The 18,971-nt window shown below is 44.6% G+C and overlaps 1 protein-coding gene across 15 annotated transcripts in view; it reads left to right on the forward strand.

Annotated features, from left to right (window-relative positions):
* Positions 1-18,971, forward strand: part of LOC309648143 (zinc finger protein 671-like) — a 78,067-nt gene that overhangs the window by 11,342 nt on the left and 47,754 nt on the right. For 9 of the 15 annotated variants that reach the window (XM_082436422.1, XM_082436414.1, XM_082436416.1 and 6 more), the window contains 3 exons: positions 422-983; positions 3,478-3,604; positions 11,011-18,446. The gene's annotated coding sequence lies outside the window, so the exon portion shown is untranslated. Of the gene's footprint in view, positions 1-421; positions 984-3,477; positions 3,605-4,918; positions 7,381-11,010; positions 18,447-18,971 lie in introns of those variants that run through there. The other 6 variants (XM_082436423.1, XM_082436415.1, XM_082436425.1 and 3 more) reach the window with 5 other exon arrangements.

The following is an 18,971-nucleotide window of genomic DNA, read 5'->3' on the forward strand; positions in this document are numbered from 1 at the left end:
GAGGCAGGGTGGTCTAAAGTGTGAGGAAAGGCCAATCAGAGATAGAGAAAAGGCGAGGTAATCGGTGTGTACAGGTGTGTTTCATTACATGCTTCTTCACGGATGCATGTTCAAAAGTGGTGTCCATAAGTGGACAACGTCACTGGCTCTACTTTTTTCTGAGGGAACCAGAGAAACAACAAATTGTCCCCCTGCTTCTGGCCGCCCCACATTCCTCCTTTGTATTGTCCACCATGGCCCTGTCTGGAGTTTCTGCTCTCTTGACCCTGACCTAACACAGTGAAACTCATAAATTGAGTAAAGCTTTAGCCTACATCCATTGGAAGAGCAATAATACAGTGTTTATTAGACCCCAGCTATGGATGGATGCACTTTGTGTCTGAGTGACAACCTGGTATCATGTGCCCATTTGGTTTTGTAGGTTTTGGGAACATCTCATATATTATGTCCGTGTACCTCTCTGTGATCAGCAAAGACTACATGAAAATCTGGTGCGTCCATTTTAAGAAGCGTGAAACCTCGCCCCCTTCCTCAGAGCCTCACTCCCAGCAACCCTGGCGGAGAGACGGCACCTTTCCTGGAGGAGGGGAGCACTGCCCCTTGCCAGGTCCTGGAGGCCTGTGAACTACATTACCCTGAAGGCACTGCGCCCATTCCTCGGCGCCCCTGGACCAATGAAGTCTCAGTAAAGAGGCACTTCCGAGCTAGAGGACTGCGTCTGGGCGGCTTTTCCGGCGTCTGCCGTGGTCATTTTGTAAACTCGGATGTGTTCGAAGGTGGGGAAGTTCGCAACGCAGGGCCGGCCGGAGGTCAGGGAGCCCGGAAGGCGCTGTGCCTGCTGCTCTGAGCTTGGTCTGAGGCTCGGCGTGGTTGCCCTCTGGCCTGACTCTCTCTCGGGGCCGGGAGGGGCGCCCGTGCTCGGGCCCCACCTTCGCCCACAAACTCCTCTAGCGACGGCGACAGCGCAGATGTGTCGGATTCAGGTAAATGCTGCGTCATCCGGGCCCTCACCCAACTCTTCTCATTCAGCAGTGTTTTATTTTATCTGTGTTCTCTTACCAGCGTTCTATAGTTATTTTTATTCCCCAAAACCTTGGTTTTCCGAATTTTCAAATATGACCTGCGTGGAAAAAGAAAATTGCAGAGAACTTCAATGTGCAGTTCAGTAAACTCTAAAACTAATATCTATTCACCGCTCAGGTCAAAATATGCGATATAAATAGGACCCCCAGAAGCCGCCTGTGGGGTTCTTGCAAAGCAATTATCCGCATCCCCCCAAAATTAATGTACTGGCTGATGTTTCAAGTAAGCATTTTCTTTCTTTTTTTGATAGTTTTGCCAACCATGTGGGAAATATTTGATGATTCTAGTTTTGCTTGCTTGTTTTAAAATTTTTTATGAATTGAATCATGTAAGAATTCTGTGTTTTTCTTCATTTGCACAGTATGGTGTTATTTTACCCATGTTTTTCGTGAGTATCCATTCATTTTCCTTTCTGTGAAGTATTCTATAGATATTACTATATGATTAAAATGTTTTTATAGATCCTCTTCTAAAAGGCTTTTCTTTGTTTATGGTTTTTTGTTTGCTTTTTTGTTTGGTCTACTTTCGTATTTATAAACTTCGTATTGCAGTCATATCTGCTATGTGTTCTGGGGTATATAAAGAATGCACTTGTCTAGCGTGTATATTAAAGTTACTATTATATTTAAATGAACATTCCCACTTTTTGATCTTGTTTAGCTCCAAGTTAACTAATTTTAACTTAGTTCTTTGAATGAGATGATTATACTTAATCTTAATCTATCCCATAATTGTATTTTCATACACACTCATCGTGCATTAGGTAAACTTAACAGTTTTACAGTATACAGGCACTTAGAGGGTTTTTGCTTTTTCAGTGATTTTATTCTTCTAATAGTCCTTATTTTACTGTTACATCATCGTTCTCTGGTGGTATTGGAAGAGAAAATGATTAAGACATCTTGTTAAAATCCCTTTTTTAAAGGGGATAAAACGAATCATTGTAAGAATAAAAAGTTATAATGCTGGGAATCCCTATCAAGATGTTTAGAACCCAAGAAGATATTTCCATGTTTATATAATGAGGGTGCAATAGAGGTCAGGTCCTATAGATTGTTTCCTTTGTCTTAAATTTAAAGAGTTATCAGTGATGTCCAGTTATCTCAAACTATGATTCTAGCCACAACCTCTTTATCACAAAACTAATTTTCTAGTGCCATTTCCTTCTTGTTACTCCCTCTCTCTCCCTCTTTTTTTTTTTTTTTTTGGCTGTACCATGTGGCTTGCAGGAATCTTAGTTCCCTGACCAGTGATCATACCCTTGCCCATGGCAGTGAAAGCACCAGGTGAACTGGGTTTCAGCCATGTTGAGTCTCAGATGTTCCAGTGACTCCCAAATATAGGAGAAAAGTGGACAGCTGAACATGCAGCGCTAGAGTGCTGGGGAAGGCTTCAGGATGCCATTAGGCAACAAGGGAAGAGAGGGGGGCTGTCACAAAGACAGACAAGAGGAGTGGTCATCAGCGGGAAGGTAGGGGGTAGGGAAAGTCCAGCAGGTGGCCCAGGTTTTTATGGGAGAGTGGCCATGAAATTGATGCAGAGGGGAGGCAGAAATGGAGGTGAAGTAATAGCAAAGTCAGGCTGGTGCTTATTTCTTTTCCTGTGCACTCACCAGGCTTTTGTGGTGGAACTTGGGGAGTTTGTCACAACGTCAGATGAATTTACCTAAGGTGTGTCAAGTGGGTGTGGATTTCGAATGGGTGTTATATGGGCAAAGATTGTAACTGGTGAAGAGACATAATGTGCTATATGGAAATGAACCTGACCAGGCGTATTTAGATCTGCGTGTTGTGACTGAGGTAGAAGTCAGGAACAAGGCCTAGTGGGAAAGCCTTCAGAAGAGGGCTGGGAACCACCAGTGGAGAGTTGGGGTATGGTGGGATCCTGTTGCATTGACAGGCACTTTCTGATGCCATGTGCAGAAGGGTATGTGAGGAGGCAGGAGACATGCCAATTTTGTGGGCCGGGTGGTGGTGATGGGGATCAGATGTATGAGCAGGTCCAGTAAGTAATATGCATGTGGGGAAGGTGTATGAAGTAATTGCCCCAGGCCCTAGTACTAGGAGTATAAGAGAGAAGGATGGGGCTAAGTTTGCTTGTGTCTGGGAGACATGATAGTGGGTACACTCAGGCTGTTGTCTTCGAGGAAAGGGAAAGGGCCCTGCATACCAGGCTCACAGATTAGATGGTATCTATCTGTCCACCTGCCTGTTGTTGCTCAGGGTTGTACATACTGATCAAGGAAGCATGAAGAGTCATTGGGCCCCACTGCCCTCTATGTCACAGAGCTGGGGTGGATGATGAACCCAGAGTGAGTACGGGCTGGGGTTAGAAGTACTTATGGGGTCCTGGGGAGAGAGGCTGCTTATGTACAAATCTGTCCCATCATCACAGGGCCCTGTGACCTTTGAGGACGTGGCTGTGTACTTTTCCCAGGAGGAATGGAAGCTTCTTGATGAGGCCCAGAGACTCCTGTACCGCGATGTGTTGCTGGAGACCTTTGCACTTGTTGCATCATTGGGTAAGACCCTCACACCTATCCCAGCATCCTGGGCTGCTCCCTGCCTTTCTTTCTTTTTCCAAGGGGAAGTCTGCTCTTTTCACAGAGAGACAGTGGGCACATCTCTATTAATGCTTCCTTGTCATCTATGCTGTAAGTGCCAAGGCTGGGTGAGTGTGTAGACTGCCTCCTTTCACAAGGAGCTCCAATACCAGCTGCTCTGAGGTTTGTTCAGTGAAGATTTTCTGCTTCAAAAACTTGGAATTAGTTCAGTGGGTTCCATAATTCTCAGCCACTCCTAGCTAAGTTGACTCTGTAGGCCCATGCCACCTCTGTGCTCCAGCTTCTGTTCTCTTTTACGTGACATTTCCTGGGCCCTGAGTATACCGGGCATTGTTGTGAACCAACATGGTCACTATTTGTGGGGTCCACTAGGCTGTTTCTATGATACCCTCCTCAACAAGTATTTTTGTGACATTATTTTTCTTTCCTGAGGTTTTTTTTGGGGGATTGGTTGTTCCCCTGGCCAGTACTGACCACTCACCTGTGCTATCTTTCCCTTAGAAGTTGCATCTTCTAGGTTCCATGTTGTTCTCCAACTGGAGCTGGGAGGAGAACCCTGGGTATGTGACAGAGTGGACATGACTCCAACCACAGCTAGGGGGGCTCAAAGTGGGCCTGGCCCTGGTGATTGGCATCAGGGGGAGGAAGTGATATTATGGCTGGGTTCAGATCATATCAGGCACATGTCCTGTGCTGAGCACTGTTTTGGTGCCAAGGACAGTGACTGTTTTTCTCATTTCTGTCTTTTCTACTCATTCATGATACTTTGCTCCTTCTTTCATTTCTACTCTGACTTTCAACCCAAGGTTACCCCTCACTGGACCTCTCCATCCTCACTCTGCTGTGCTCTCCAGTATTGGCCTACACTTAATGTGTCATAAGGTCTGCACCTATTTTTAAAATACTCCTTTTACACCAGCTACTCAGTGACAGTCGGATTTTCCTGGTCCAGGATACAGCTTTCCACACAGCACACGAGTGTCACCAACAACCAAGGCCTGTCAACTGTTTCCGGAGTAGTGAGTTGTGGACCCCTGGCTCCTCCGTGAGCTCCCACCACCCTTGTGTCTTGCCCGGTTAGTCCTCCCTGTTCTGTGACATGGAGAGGCACAGTGCTGCACAGAGGTCCTTTCCTTAGCATGCTGCCAGCTCCCTTGTCTGGAAAATAGTCCCATGGATTTATTTCTTGGTACGTCAGACACATATTTGTGGTGGGGCTGCCTCCTTCTTCCAAAATCTACATGAAGTTCATCCATATGTCTGTGCTTTCAGGTTGTTGGCATGGAGCAGAGCACAAGGAGATAACTTCTGAGCATAATGTTTCTGTAGAAGTGCCACGAATAAATACTTCAAAGACAGACCTGTCCATCTGGAAGTCCTATCCCTGGGAGAGGTGCTGCCTGGCCTTAGACAGTAGTTTGTGTGTAGCTAAAGACCTGGGAACAATTCCTGGCCAGAAACTGTGTGTGTCAGGTGTGAAATTTCACCAGCACAGTGGAGGGAAACTCTTTAAAAGAGACATGGGTAAGGCCTTTATGAGGAGCCACATAGTCCATGCATCCAAGAACTCTTTCACATGCCAGGAGGCTGGGAAGGATTTCCCTGGTAGCTCTAGCCTTCTCCAGCACCAGGTCACTCCACAAAAGGACGCCAAGTATGCAGAGGCCTTTCACAATGGACATAGCCTCTATAAATACTATGTATGTGAGAAAGCCTTCAGCTGCAAACACAAACTGGCTCATCACCCGAGTATCCACACTGGAAAGAGGCCTTACGAATGCAGTGAATGTGGGAAAACCTTCAGCTTTAAAGGGATACTTCTTAAGCACCAGAGAATCCACACTGGAGAAAGGCCTTATGAGTGCTGTGAGTGTGGGAAAGCCTTCAGCTGGAAAAGCTCGCTCATTCAGCACCAGAGAGTCCACACCAGAGAATGGCCTTATAAGTGTAGCGAATGTGGGAAAGCCTACAAACACAAAAATTCACTTGTTAAGCACCAGAGAGTCCACACTGGAGAATGGCCTTATAAGTGCAGTGAATGTGGGAAAGCCTTCAGACACAAAAAGTCACTTGTTCACCAGAGAGTCCACACTGGAGAATGGCCTTATAAGTGCAGTGAATGTGGGAAAGCTTTCAGACACAAAAAGTCACTTGTTCAGCACCAGAGACTCCATGTTGGAGAACTGCTTTATAAGTGCTGTGAATGTGGGAAAGCCTTTATTTCTAAAGTAAACCTTTTTCGGCACCAGAGAGTCCACACTGGAGAAAGACCTTATGAATGCAGTGAATGTGGGAAAACCTTCATTTATAAAGACAGTCTCGTTCGGCACTGGAGAGTCCACACTGGAGAAAGGCCTTATGAGTGCAGTGAATGTGGAAAAGCCTTTAGTCGCAAAGACTCACTTGTTAAGCACCAGAGAGTCCACAATGGAAAATAGCCTTATAAGTGTAGTGAATGTGGGAAAACTTTTTTTTTTTAATATTTATTGATTGGTTGATTGATTTAGCTGTGCTGGGTCTTAGTTGCGGCACCTGGTATCTTTGATCTTTGTTGCGGCAGGCAGGATCTTTAGTTGCGGCATCTTTAGTTGAAGCCCCTGGGAAAACTTTTAAATAGCAACCCACTCACACTTGTTTGGCACCAGTGAATTCACATTGGAGAAAGGCCTTATGAGCGCAGTGAAAGGAGAAGTTCTTTAGCCAAAGCTCCAACCTTATTGTACACCAGAGAATTCACACTGGAGCAAAGACTTATAAGGGCAGTGAGTGTGGGAAGTGATTTAGCCAAACTACTCTCGTTTTGCACAAGAGAGTTTACACTGGGGAAAGGCCTTATAAGTGCATTGAATATGGGAAACATTTTAGTCAATACTCCACTGTCATTAAGCACCAGAGTTCACACTGGAGAAAAACCATATGAGTGCACTGTATGTGGAGGATTCTTCAGCCAAAACTCCCAACGTACTCAACACCAAAAAGCTCATACAGAAAGGCATCACCAGTACAGCAAATGTGGAACATTTTTCTGTCAGAGTCTGCTCTGACTGAGCACCAGAAACTTAACAGGCCAGATGGATCCTGTGAGCACAGTGAACGTAAGAAAGCTTTCAGCAGAAGGTCTAACCTCATTTGTCACCAGAAACTTCCTACTGGAGAAAGGCCTTCAAATGAGATGAGGAGAGCTTTGAATGAGCTGTCTCCTTAGTTAGTACATCATACTGAATAGGCTCTGAGGGAGTCATCAACTGGAAGTTGAATGCCATACATCTGAACAGCCCTAGTGTGCAGATTGCCTATGAGTACCAGGTTCATAGGAAGCTTTTAAGGAGCTATGCTCTACTTCTAACCTGTGCAGGGCCCTTGCCATACTTAATGTCACTGTGAATTTCTTATCTCTAAGGAAGATCCCAATACTGGGAATCAGTCATCTCAGTGTGATCAGGGTAGGTCAGCTTTTGTGCTCTCCTATCCCTTGTAGAAAAGCATGGATACCCTGCGCACTTGGGTTTTGTCATTCTCTTAGTTCCTGTCAACTGCCTATGACAGGACCAAAGCAGCTTTGATCATGGGGATCCCGTCCAGTCTCTCCTGGTGGCTCACAGTGGTTTGCCTTCTTTGGTGGCATTGTCTAATACCATGCTAATGGTGGATTTTATTTAAGTCCAAGTCACCCTGTTTGGGAATTATCTGCCTCAGTTTTTCTGCTCTATGCCATAATAAAGACTATTATTTAAGCCACCTTTCATCTTGGGGTTTGTTCACTGTTAGACTGATGTTGAGAACCAAATTGGACTGTCAGGATGAAGAGGAACAGGTTTTGTGGGTGTTCCAAAGTTTGTATACCTCACTGTGGATAGTATCATGGCGGAGAATAGTTTCCACTAATTTGAATTGTTGTTGAAGGCCTCCTGGGGTAGACTGCAGGGCTCTGTGGGACTAATGTTGTGACCTGGATGTCAGAAGTTTTGGTGGGCACCGAGATCACCCTGTGATGAGGACAGTTGTGAGAACCACCAGTGATTTTTGGAGCAGTATGAATGGTTCTCTTTTTCACATGGGATGTCACATCATGCCTCCAGTACTGTTCAAGAGAAGAAGTTCTCTAGGTCCAGCCGGAAAAGAGCCGTGTGCCATTATGTCCACGTGTGCTATGATGTCCGCAATGTGGTAGCTGGTGTTCCTGAGTGTTAGATTACAGATATCAGGAGGGAACCATATTTGGTACAGAAACACTCTGGGAATTAATAGGGTGTGAGAGACTAGCAACAAGAAGGGATGAGCCTTTTCTAAAGCTGCATCCACGAATGTTCCCATGACTATGGCTGTTTAGGATAAGGTTTTTGCAGAAATTCTCAGGAGCTACAGAGCTATTTCTCTCCCCCGAGCCCCCAGTCTGTGTCAGACTGAATAACGTAAAGGTTGTAGGATTCCCGTAGCGTCTGCAAATTTTTTATCTGAAGCCCATTGCTGCACAGTGAAAACAATGGGGAATGAGAGTAGAAATCATGTAGTTCTGGCATGTGAATTTTAGAACCCAGGCAGAGTTCCTGGATAACTTAAGTGGAAACACGTTTTATTGCTCGCCAGTCTTCATTGCTGCTGTGACAGAATCCCCTCATGAGAGTAGGAGAGGTGATGGAATTGAGCTGTGGTTGCCACAGTTCTACTGAAAAGAGATTCAGAAAAGAGGTTCAGATTTTTATGTGAAACCAATTCCTATTAAAATTTAGTTGAGCTGTATAGTTTGTGTGCATTGAAATAAACATACCTAAAATGTACAGCTTGGTAAATTTTAATACTTCTAAAGCCATGGAATCATCATCATAATAACAAACATCCATCATTCCCATATCAACTTCTGACATCTCTCCCAGGACTCTCAGGTAGCTAGTATTGATTTACTTTTTTTTTTTTTTCCCCAGCTATGCTGCACAGTTTGCGTGATCTTAGTTCCCCAACCAGGGATTACACCTTGGCTGTGGCAGTGAAAGCACAGATTTCCAATCCCTGGACTGCCAGGGAAGTCCTTTGATTTACTTTTTTCCCATTCAATTAGCTAGTGTTTTCTAGACTTTTAATATCATTGTGATCTTAATGTTTACTTTTGTATTTGTTTTCTTCTTTCACAATGCATCATTATATTGAGAATCATCTAATTTGTCTCCATGAAGAGACCATTTTTTTAATATCTGAAAAATGTACTGTTTAGATATACCACAATTTGACTGTTTATCCATCTCTCTGTTAAAGGATGAGGTTTTGTGGTTTGTTTCCAGTTTGGCTATCACAGATAAGCTTACTATGAACGTGTACATAAAATTCTTTATATGAACATAGGGATTCGTATTCTAAAGTGAATGACTGTACCCATTTGCATTCCCATTGACAGTATGGGAGCATTCCAGTTCCCCTATATTCCTCACCAGAACTAGGTTGGTATGGTCAGTATTTTTAATATTATCTGTTTTTAAAGTGTGGAGATGTATCTCACTGTGGTCTGATTGCATTTCCCTAGTGATTCATGATGTTGAACATTTTTGTGTTCATTTGCCAGGTGTATGTCTTCTTTTTAGTAAGTAAGAAGACAATAAATGTGTTGGAACTTGACTTTTCTTCAGTGACTTTGCTGGGTGGAATAAATGTTTCTATTCACGACATTACTCACCATGTGTAGTCCTCATTATTAGCATAGTCTCCATTACTTTAAGTCTAGACAGTTAGTAAAAAGAAAAAAAACCCAGCCAACCCTTGATTGTTGCGTTTGCCAGTTTCCCTGGTATAAATGCTCCAACTCTGGGCAGTTTCAAGCTGTTAATATGAGGTTGTTACCAAACCAGAGTCAGAGCAAGCCAAGTGAAACCTCTGAGCTTCCCACAGTGAGACCATGGGTAATGCTTCCTTTCCTGGTTTCCTGGCATGTGTGTCGTTGCTGCCAGGGCTGGGCTCTGTGCACTGTATTCCTTCTCTCCCAGCAGTCCCATCCCTGCTGCTCTGAGGTCTTGTAAGACAGGGCTCAGGAGTCAGAAATCTTGATGTTTGTGTGAAAGATCCCACCAGCCTTCCCTGTCCGTGGTTGGGTGACTCTGTCCAGCAGCATGGAACCTCGGTGTCCCAGGCCTTCCACTGTCTTTTGCTGACAGAATTTGGGGCCTGCTTATGCCAGGATGTTCACATGCTGACCTGGTCACTACTTGAGGAGACTACTGGCTTGTTTCTTTTAAGACCTTCCTTTAATGTCCTTATAATTTTAGAATGTGTGATCTCATGGGATGGGGCCCACTCCCTTTCCCTGTCTTTCTTTTTTGACTGGCCTCCTCAGGCCCAGGTGGTTGCTCACCTTGAGCAATAGGAGGGCCCTGGGTGCCTGACAGGGTGGATGTTTTTCCTGTAGCGTCAAGGGAGGCTGAAAGGAATGTGGCCCTTGTGTATGGGGGTGAGGAAATGGTGAGGTATCAGAGCTGGGTTCCCATCACACCAGGCCTGTGTCCTATATCCACCAGTGTGTGGTACCAGCGACAGAGTCCAAGAGTTTCTACCTTTACTTTCCTGTTGATGTTTTTTGTTTTGTTTTGTTTTATAAGTTTATTTTATTTTATTTATTTATTTTTGGCTGTGTTGGGTCTTCGCTGCTGCGTGCGGGCTTTCTCTAGTTGCGGTGAGTGGGGGATACTATTCGTTGCAATGCACAGGCTTCGCATTGTGGTGGCTTCTCATTGCAGAGCATGGGCTCTAGGCACGCGGGCTTCAGTAGTTGTGGCATGCGGGCTCAGTAGTTGTGGCTCACGGGCTCTAGAGCACAGGCTCAGTAGTTGTGGCGCATGGGCTTAGTTGCTCCGCAGCATGTGGGATCTTCCCGGACCAGGGATCGAACCCGTGTCCCCTGCATTGACAGGCAGGTTCTCAACCACTGCGCCACCAGGGAAGTCCGCTGTTGATGTTTTGACTCTTCACTTCTGGCTCTGGTTCTCACCCATTCCCTTCCACTGCTCCCTTTGCAGTGCTGTCAACATTGACCTGCACTTAAAGTGTTGGGATATGTGCATGTGTCCTTAAATACTCCTTGTAGCCCAGCTGCTGTGATGCATTCAGACATTCTGGGTCTGGACACAGCCTTCTACTCATTGCTCACCAGTCACCAGTAGCCAGGCTTTGTTGAAAGGTAAGTTGAAGACCCTTCCTCGTGTTCTTACCCATCGTCTGTGCTCTGCCATCAGATGAGCTTCTCAGGCTCAGCTCTGCACAGCAGGCCTTCCTCACACAGGCTCTGGCCCCACGCATCTCAGCAATCTTAAGGACTTACTGCTGGGTGTGTCTGAGACACATTTCTGCTGGGGCCACGTTTATTGGCATCTCTCTCCTTCCAGGTTGTCGACACGGAGCCCAGGATGAGGAGGTGCTTTCAGAGCAAGGTGATGCAGTTATAGAGTCACAGGTCAAGACTCCAAAGCCAGGTCCATCCATCCAGAAGTCTCATTCTTTTTTTTTTTAATTAATTAATTTATCTTTTTATTTTTGGCTGCATCGGGTATTCGTTGCTGCGCATGGGCTGTCTCTAGTTGCAACACTCAGGGGCTACTCTTCATTGTGGTGGCTTCTCTTGTTGTGGAGCATGGACTCTAGGCACATGGGCTTCATTAGTTGTGGCATCCGGGCTCAGTAGTTGTGGCTCGTGGGCTTAGTGGCTCCACGGCATGTGGGATCTTCCTGGACCAGGGCTTGAACCCATGTCCCCTGCATTGGCAGGCGGATTCTTAACCACTGCGTCCCTAGGGAAGTCCCAGAAGTCTCATTCTTAATGTGATGTGTGGCCCACTCTTGAAAGACATTTTGCGCCTGGCTGAGTATGATGGGACACACCCTGAGCAAGAGGTGTAAACGTGTGTGGTGAGTCTTTCCCAGCACCAAAAGGAGCCGAGTAGGAAGAAACTCCCCAGATGGGATGAAGGGAGGACTTCATTGGTGAAGAACTGCAGCCTTCATGTGGCAGAAAGGACCTTGACGTGCTGAACAGGAGAGAAGGACTTTCCGGCCAGTTCAGGCCTTCTCCAGAACCAGGCCCCTCACATGAGGGAAGCCACACAGCAACATGGGGGGCAGGGAGACCTTTGAAAGTGGACAGAATGATTACAAGTGCAGTGAATGTGGTAAAACCTTTAGCCATGAACACATACTTGTTGAGCACCAGAAAAACCATTGCAGCGAAAGTGGGAAGACTTTCATCAGACCGTTCCACGTGGTTCAGCACCAGAAAATCCACATTGAAACGAGGCTATATGAGCACCTTGGATGTGGAGGGTTCTTTACACAAAGATCTGGCCTCATTGAACACCAGAGAGCTCACACTAGGCCAATGCCTTATGAGTGCAGCCAGTGTGGGAAGTGCGTTAAAAGACCACTTCACGCTCGTTCATCAGAGAGTTCACATGGGAGAAAAGCCATATAAACGCAGTGAATGTGGGAAAAGTCTGATTTAGCACGGGGAAGTACTGCTCTGCAGGTGTTTAAATTTTTTTTTAATTGTGATTAAATGCCTGTAACATAGCATTTACAGTCTTAACCATATTTAACTGTAAGTTCATCAGTAATAATACATTCACCTTTTGTGCAAATATTCAGAAGTCTTTTCATCTTATAAAACTGAAACTAAACCCATTAGACAGCAACTCCTCATCCCCCTTCTCTTATCCCCTGACAACAGCTATTCCACTTTCTGTCTATGAATTTGTCCACTCTGGGTACCTTACATAAGAGTCATAAAGTTTTTCTCCTCTTGTGGCTGGCTTATTTCACTGAAGACAATGTCCTCAAGGTTCATCTGCGTCCTAGCATGTGTCAGAATTTCCATCCTTTTTGAGTGAGTAGTACTCCATTTTATGTATATGCTACTTTTTCTGTATCCCTTCATCAGTGGGGTCTTAGGTTGCCTTCACTATTTGGCTGTTGCGTATAATGCTGTTGTAAGCACAAGTGCACAAATGTTTCTTTGAGGCCCTGGTTTCTGTCCTTTTTATGTATGTTTCCAGACGTAGAATTGTTGGATCATTATTTCAATATGTAAATTTCTTGAGGAACTGAGGGGCTGTTTCCATAGTAGCTGTACCATTTTACACCAGTACAGCTTGAAGCTTATATCATGTAAGGTGCAGGTGCAACTTCATTCTTTTATGTATGGATATCTAGTTTTTTCAACACCACCTGCTGAAAAAACTCATTTCTCTTTGAATGGTCTCTGCACCCTTTTAAAACATCTGAGCATGTATGTGAAGGTTTGTTTCTGTGCTTTTATTCCATTCTCCTATATGTGTGTGTATGTCAATACCACAGCATTTTGATATATACTTTTTAAGTTTTTGAAAGTGGTTTGACTCAGTTTTGAAGCCCTGGCAGGAGAAGGACTGTCCTTTCCCCTTCTAGAACAGCTGATGAAGCCCACAACCCCAACCACTTTCCTTATCAGGCTCTCATACTCTGGACTACCAGACACCAAGGTGTCAGACATTTAGTGATAGCCCCTATGTTCTGGAACCCATACAATTGTTCAAAATAGGCAAGCCACAGAAAGCTCATGAAACCTAGCTAATCCCATCACTCTTGCCACATATAAACTGCCCACCACAGCTCCAGCTTGCTGTTAATCCTGTCCCTGGGCTCAGCCCTCTTTGTTGCCCTGTCTAATGTCTTTCTCTCATTCTGAACTGTAAGTAACAAACAGTTCTGTCTTTCATGTATCCCAGTGTCATTGTGCTATGTGTTCCACCATCAAGAACCTTTTGATCTTACAGAACAACTCCACACCCAGCAGGGTATTATGAGTATGGCAGATGTTGGACAGTCTTTAGCCACTAGTCTGTCTCCATTCGGCACCAGGAAGCTCACACTGGAGAAAGACGTTACACGTGCAGCCACTGTGCTCTTGGCTTTTTAACATAATAACAGATGAAAGTTCTGGAGATTAGCCCCTGTGAGGGAGATAACCCCCAGAAACTGCATCTCGTACATCCGGACATCCTCACTAGGGAGATTCACGATAAGGGCCAGGTTTGTGGGAAACTGGTGAACTCTTTTGCACTTTCCGACCTGCCTGGGGCCGTCACTGGAGTTCTGTCACTGCCCATGTGTATTATAGAAGCCACTCTCCTGATATTAGCTGGCAGGGAGTATTGTCACTATAGTTAGTAATACTGTATTGCGTGTTTGAAACTTGCTAAGAGTAAATCATAAAAGTTCTCAACATAAAAAACTTATGTAACTATGAGGAAAACGTGAAGTAGACCTATTGTGGTGATCATTTTGCAGTATAAACCAATACTGAATCATTATGTTATACATCTGAAACTAATAAATGTTATATGTTAATTATATCTCAATTTTTTTAGAAAGCAGGTAGAACAGGTTGCTGTAGTCTCTTGCTTTTTCTGGAGTATTCGCCAGCCATTTGAGCCCTTTGGTGAGACCTCATGCCCACCCCTTTGATTTGTTCAGGTGTGGACATCACCCACTTTGGACAGAGGACTCCATCTGCTGTTGGCTGGCGGCTTACAGAGGTTTCTCTTGTTTCAGGGTCATTATTGATTGTCTTATAACATTCTTGACAGATTTTTTCGAGCCTCCATTTTACCCACCCTAGGAACTGCTGGCTCACCTTGCTGGTTTTTGCGGTAAAGTTATTATTGGGTGTTTTTCTTAGTTTTTTTCTTTTTTATTGAAGTACAGTTGATTTGCAATGTTGTGTTTATTACTGGTATACAGCAAAGTGATTCAAATATATGTATATTTTTTTCAAATATTTTTTTCCACATGGTTTATCATAGGATTTTTTTTAAAATAAATAAATAAATAAATTTATTTATTTATTTTTGTCTGTGTTGGGTCTTCATTGCTGCACATGGGCTTTCTCTAGTTGTGGCAAGCGGGGACTACTCTTCATTGCAGTGCACGGGCTTCTCACTGCGGTGGCTTCTCTTGTTGCGGAGCACAGGCTCTAGGCTTGCGGGCTTCAGTAGTTGTGGCACATAGGCTCAGTAGTTGTGGCTTGCGAGCTCTAGAGCACAGGCTCAGTAGTTGTGGCGCATGGGCTTAGCTGCTCCGCGGCCTGTAGGATCTTCCTGGACCAGGGCTCGAACCCGTGTCCCCTGCATTGGTAGGCGGATTCTTAACCACTGTACCACCAGGGAAGCCCTATCATAGGATTTTTTTTTGTTACGTGATGATCCATTTATTTATTTATTTATTTATTTATTTATTTATTTATTTATGTGCTGTGTTGGGTCTTCGTTTCTGTGTGAGGGCTTTCTCTAGTTACAGCAAGTGGGGGCCACTCTTCATCGCGGTGCGTGGGCCTCTCACTATCGTGGCCTCTCTTGTTGCGGAGCACAAGCTCCAGACGCGCAGGCCCAGTAATTGTGGCTCACGGGCCTAGTTGCTCCGTGGCATGTGGGATCTTCCCAGACCAGGGCTCGAACCCGTGTCCCCTGCATTGGCAGGCACACTCTCAACCACTGCGCCACCAGGGAAGCCCCTATCATAGGGTATTAAATATAGTTCCCTGTGCTATACAGTAGGACCTTGTTGTTTATCCATTCTGTATATAAAAGCTTACATCTGCTAACCCCAACCTCCCACTCCATCCCTCCCCTAGGTCTTATTGTCTAAGCCACCTTTACTCTTGGGTTTCTGTTTACTGTATGCTGTGGGTTGAGAACAGAATTTGGCTCTGCCAGAATAAAAAGTACAGAGTTCTGGGGCTCTCAACTTTGTGTGCTCCAAAGGAAATAGCAGGAGGACAAAGCACAACTCTAAGTGTAGATTTGGCCTAATTGCATTGCTGCTTGAGGCCTCCTAGGAAAGTCTGAAGGACCCCTGCACCAGGATCTCCTGACCTGGATGTGAATATTATTTGTGATTCCGCAGTCACTTGGGGCAGTTGGTTTGCAAACAATAGCGTATTTGACAGTACCATGAACTTCGTGGATGTTCCATGGCATTATTGAGAGATAGCTGTCTCCTGTTACCCACCTAGGAGCTGTGTGTCCTGAGGAAGAAAAATCATGTAGGTTTATGTCCATGGACATAAAACTTAACAAGGCCCAGGCTGGGAACCATATTGTGTACAGAAATGGTGACTGGATTAATAGGGACTGGTGGAGACTGCCCCAAAGTAGAGTGGATAAGCCACTTCCAAAGGGGCATCTGTGAATATCTGAGTAACTGGCCAGGTGGAAAGAGAGTGTACAGAACTCGGGACCTACAGACCAGTCCCCGTAGCCAGTTTATTGGCAGAGCAGCAGAGCCAGAGATTTTATGGATCCCTGTAGTCTCTCTGGGCTGTTTCCCTCAAACCATAATGGCAAGGCAGGAACCTCATGAGGGAGTGAAGGGAGATTCTCTTCTTCAGGGATGGGTCTTTTGTGTCCTAGCCATCATTCTTGGTGACATGAGTGGGCATATTTCCATTATTCTCCCGTTTTGTAGACAAGGAATCAGAGTTGACTCATGTAAGACGTGGGGAGAGGGTCCTGATGATCAGTACAGCTTTGTCAGTTGTTTGATATTCTAGAAGGAATAGCATTTTAACACTTTATGGGAAAAAGTTTTCCCCAAACAGCTTCATTGAGGGATTATTGATGTAGATTAACTGCACTTATATAAAGTGTCCAACATGACATATTTTCACATATGTATAGACATTGAACCCATCATCAGAGTTGTCATAATGAATATGCCTGTTGCCTCAGTAAGGTTTCAGTGCCCTTCTCTTTTCTTTTCCTTGCATCGCCACCCAAATTGCCATCTATACATAGCCATTAACTCTAAACTCATAAGAAGCCATAAACAAATGTTGAACCATTGAAAAGGTTGCAAACTTCTGAGCTAACAATCAATTGAACTTAATATTTATACAAAAAATGTGGACCTTATGCATGCATACGAGGGAGAGCTGTAGTTGTCAGGCAGTGTCCTAGAACAAAGCTTGAGCTGCATTTATCTTTTATGGAGCCAGTCATTCAGGAATGGAGGAATTTCAGAAGTGTGTGTTGAAGGATTTCTGGACTTTCAGCAGTGTTAGTGTGGCCACTCATGTTGACCAGCTGACTTTCAGAAGCTGGGGTATGGAACTGAGGTAGTTGCTGATTGACTGTTGCTTAGGAGCCTGGAGCTGTCACTGATTGGCTGTCTTTCAGGACTCGGGTTGGGGAGCGGTAGTCTATCACCGATTGGTTAAATTTCAAAAGCTTGTCCCTATCAATGATTTGCTAACTTCCAAAAGCTTAGTTTCTCTGTTGAGGCTGTCATTGACCCCGCTGATTTTGAGGACACATGTATTTATCGAAAGTTATCTCTTAGAAACGATGATTATTTGTTCATGACTTTGGACTGTGGCCAAGGAACACCCTTTTCCCTTTCCTGACTATGTAAAGTAAGCACTTTATTTGCTAGTATCTGTTTTTAGTCTTCCCTCAGCCAAACCTGAGAGAAACCATAAAGCATTGTCCAAATCTAACTGCCGGCGTTTTGGAAATCATTGCAAAAAGCGGGATGTAGGATGTTTATGTTGTGCTGACGAAGTCAAAGGACTCTGGACAAAATTGTGAAATACAGGACTTGTGCTGTATACACAGAACAGCTGACAACCTATTCCCAATATGTCCCATGCACCTACTATTGTGGTTGAAACTCCTTAGGTGCTTGTGGTACATTTGTTAGGCCAGTGAATACACACCACAGTACAGCTTCTTTATTCATTTTTACCTTTCTGGCAAGTCTAAATATTGTCTTCACCTCCCCTGCTAAGCAGTTAAGTACCCGTGTTTTCAAGTATGAAAAAGAATCACATTTTGGAGATCTACGTGCTTCATTTGGGAACTGTATTACCCAGAAGTCACTTCAGTCTGCAGGTGTAGTGACTGAGCCAATGAAGGCTTAGCAAAGTGCTCTTAAGATGCAGTGCACACCAGGTGAGTGGAACTTCCTGCATCCTTTAGGGATGGCATTGTTATGGACTCTGGCTTTTTCCCACCTGTATGGGCTTCTAGAGCGCTGGGTCCACGCGGAGGTGACCAAGAGAAAAAGCACAAGAAGAGACGTTACAGAGGCACCTCTGAGGCCCAGCTGAACCAGGCTGTGCAAGCCATGGTACCCTTGTTTCTGAAACTGAACAGGACCCTGCAGGGCCCTCCTGGGTACAAAAGTCTGTCCCTCTTGTTTCTTTTTTTTGTTTGTTTTTAATATTTATTTATTTATTTGGTTGTGTCAGGCCTTAGTTGTGGTGGGTGAACTCCTTAGTAGTGGCACGTGAACTCTTAATTGAGGCATGCATGTGGGATCTAGTTCCCTGGCCAGGGATCGAACCCAGGCCCACCTGCGTTGGGAGCACAGAGTCTTAACCACTGTGCCACCAGGGAAGTCCCCCTTGTTTCCTGTACATAGAGAAAGACTTTAGTTGCCTAGGCCTTCCCTGAGCTCCAAAGAGCAGATTCAAGTAGTTACTAACTAGAGAGGTGAGAGAGTACAGAAAGAAAGGAAAAGCAGTCAAATAAAAACAGTAATGACAGTTGGAACAATAGTTCAGTGGTAAAATACTCACAGGAATTCTAGTTCCTTCTGAAAGGTTATAGATAACAATCTGATGCATATTCTTGAGTTGTTTTGCAGAAACAAGACCTCCAGCCAGGTGGAGGATGGTGACTACATGATGACAACAAGCACATAGGCCTGAGACTGGTTGGAACCAGAAAGTTGATGATGAAGATTCCTGAAAATCACCCTGTGACCTTACCAGCAACCAATCAGAAGAAAGTAGGTGAGCAGACCCAGGTTCAGTTTGATAACAGACACTAGACATTTTTAAAACTTCTGCTAACTACAACCTTGCAGTTTCAACATTCCCCTCTTGTAACTATATAGCCATTTCTGACCCTAACCAATCCTTGCTTTATAAGCACCCTTACTTCTTGACAGCTCCAATTATAATTCTTGACAAACAACTCATGGAACTAACTGTGGCCTTACATTTTTGCCTTTATAGGCTTCCTCCATTTTGTAGTTCAGGTAACAATTCAAGTGCTTTTCGCATCTACGTTTCCCGGGTGTCCTAACAAGCCCTAAATAAATGCCTGTTTAGTTCAATCAGGTCTTCATTTCTGAAATTTTGGCTAACACTCAAAACACATAAATGTATTCTGTAATTGACTGTGTTGTCATTAATTTTTACTGTCCATCTCCTTTGACCGGAAATTCAGACTCATGAGGGCAGGCGTCTTTGTCTCTCTTGATCTTGATGCAGCCAAAGTAGTGCCTGGAATGGGGTAGGCACTTAATGAGAGTT

This window comes from Balaenoptera physalus (genome assembly GCF_965194825.1).
Source record: "Balaenoptera physalus genome assembly, chromosome: 19".
NCBI lineage: Eukaryota > Metazoa > Chordata > Mammalia > Artiodactyla > Balaenopteridae > Balaenoptera > Balaenoptera physalus.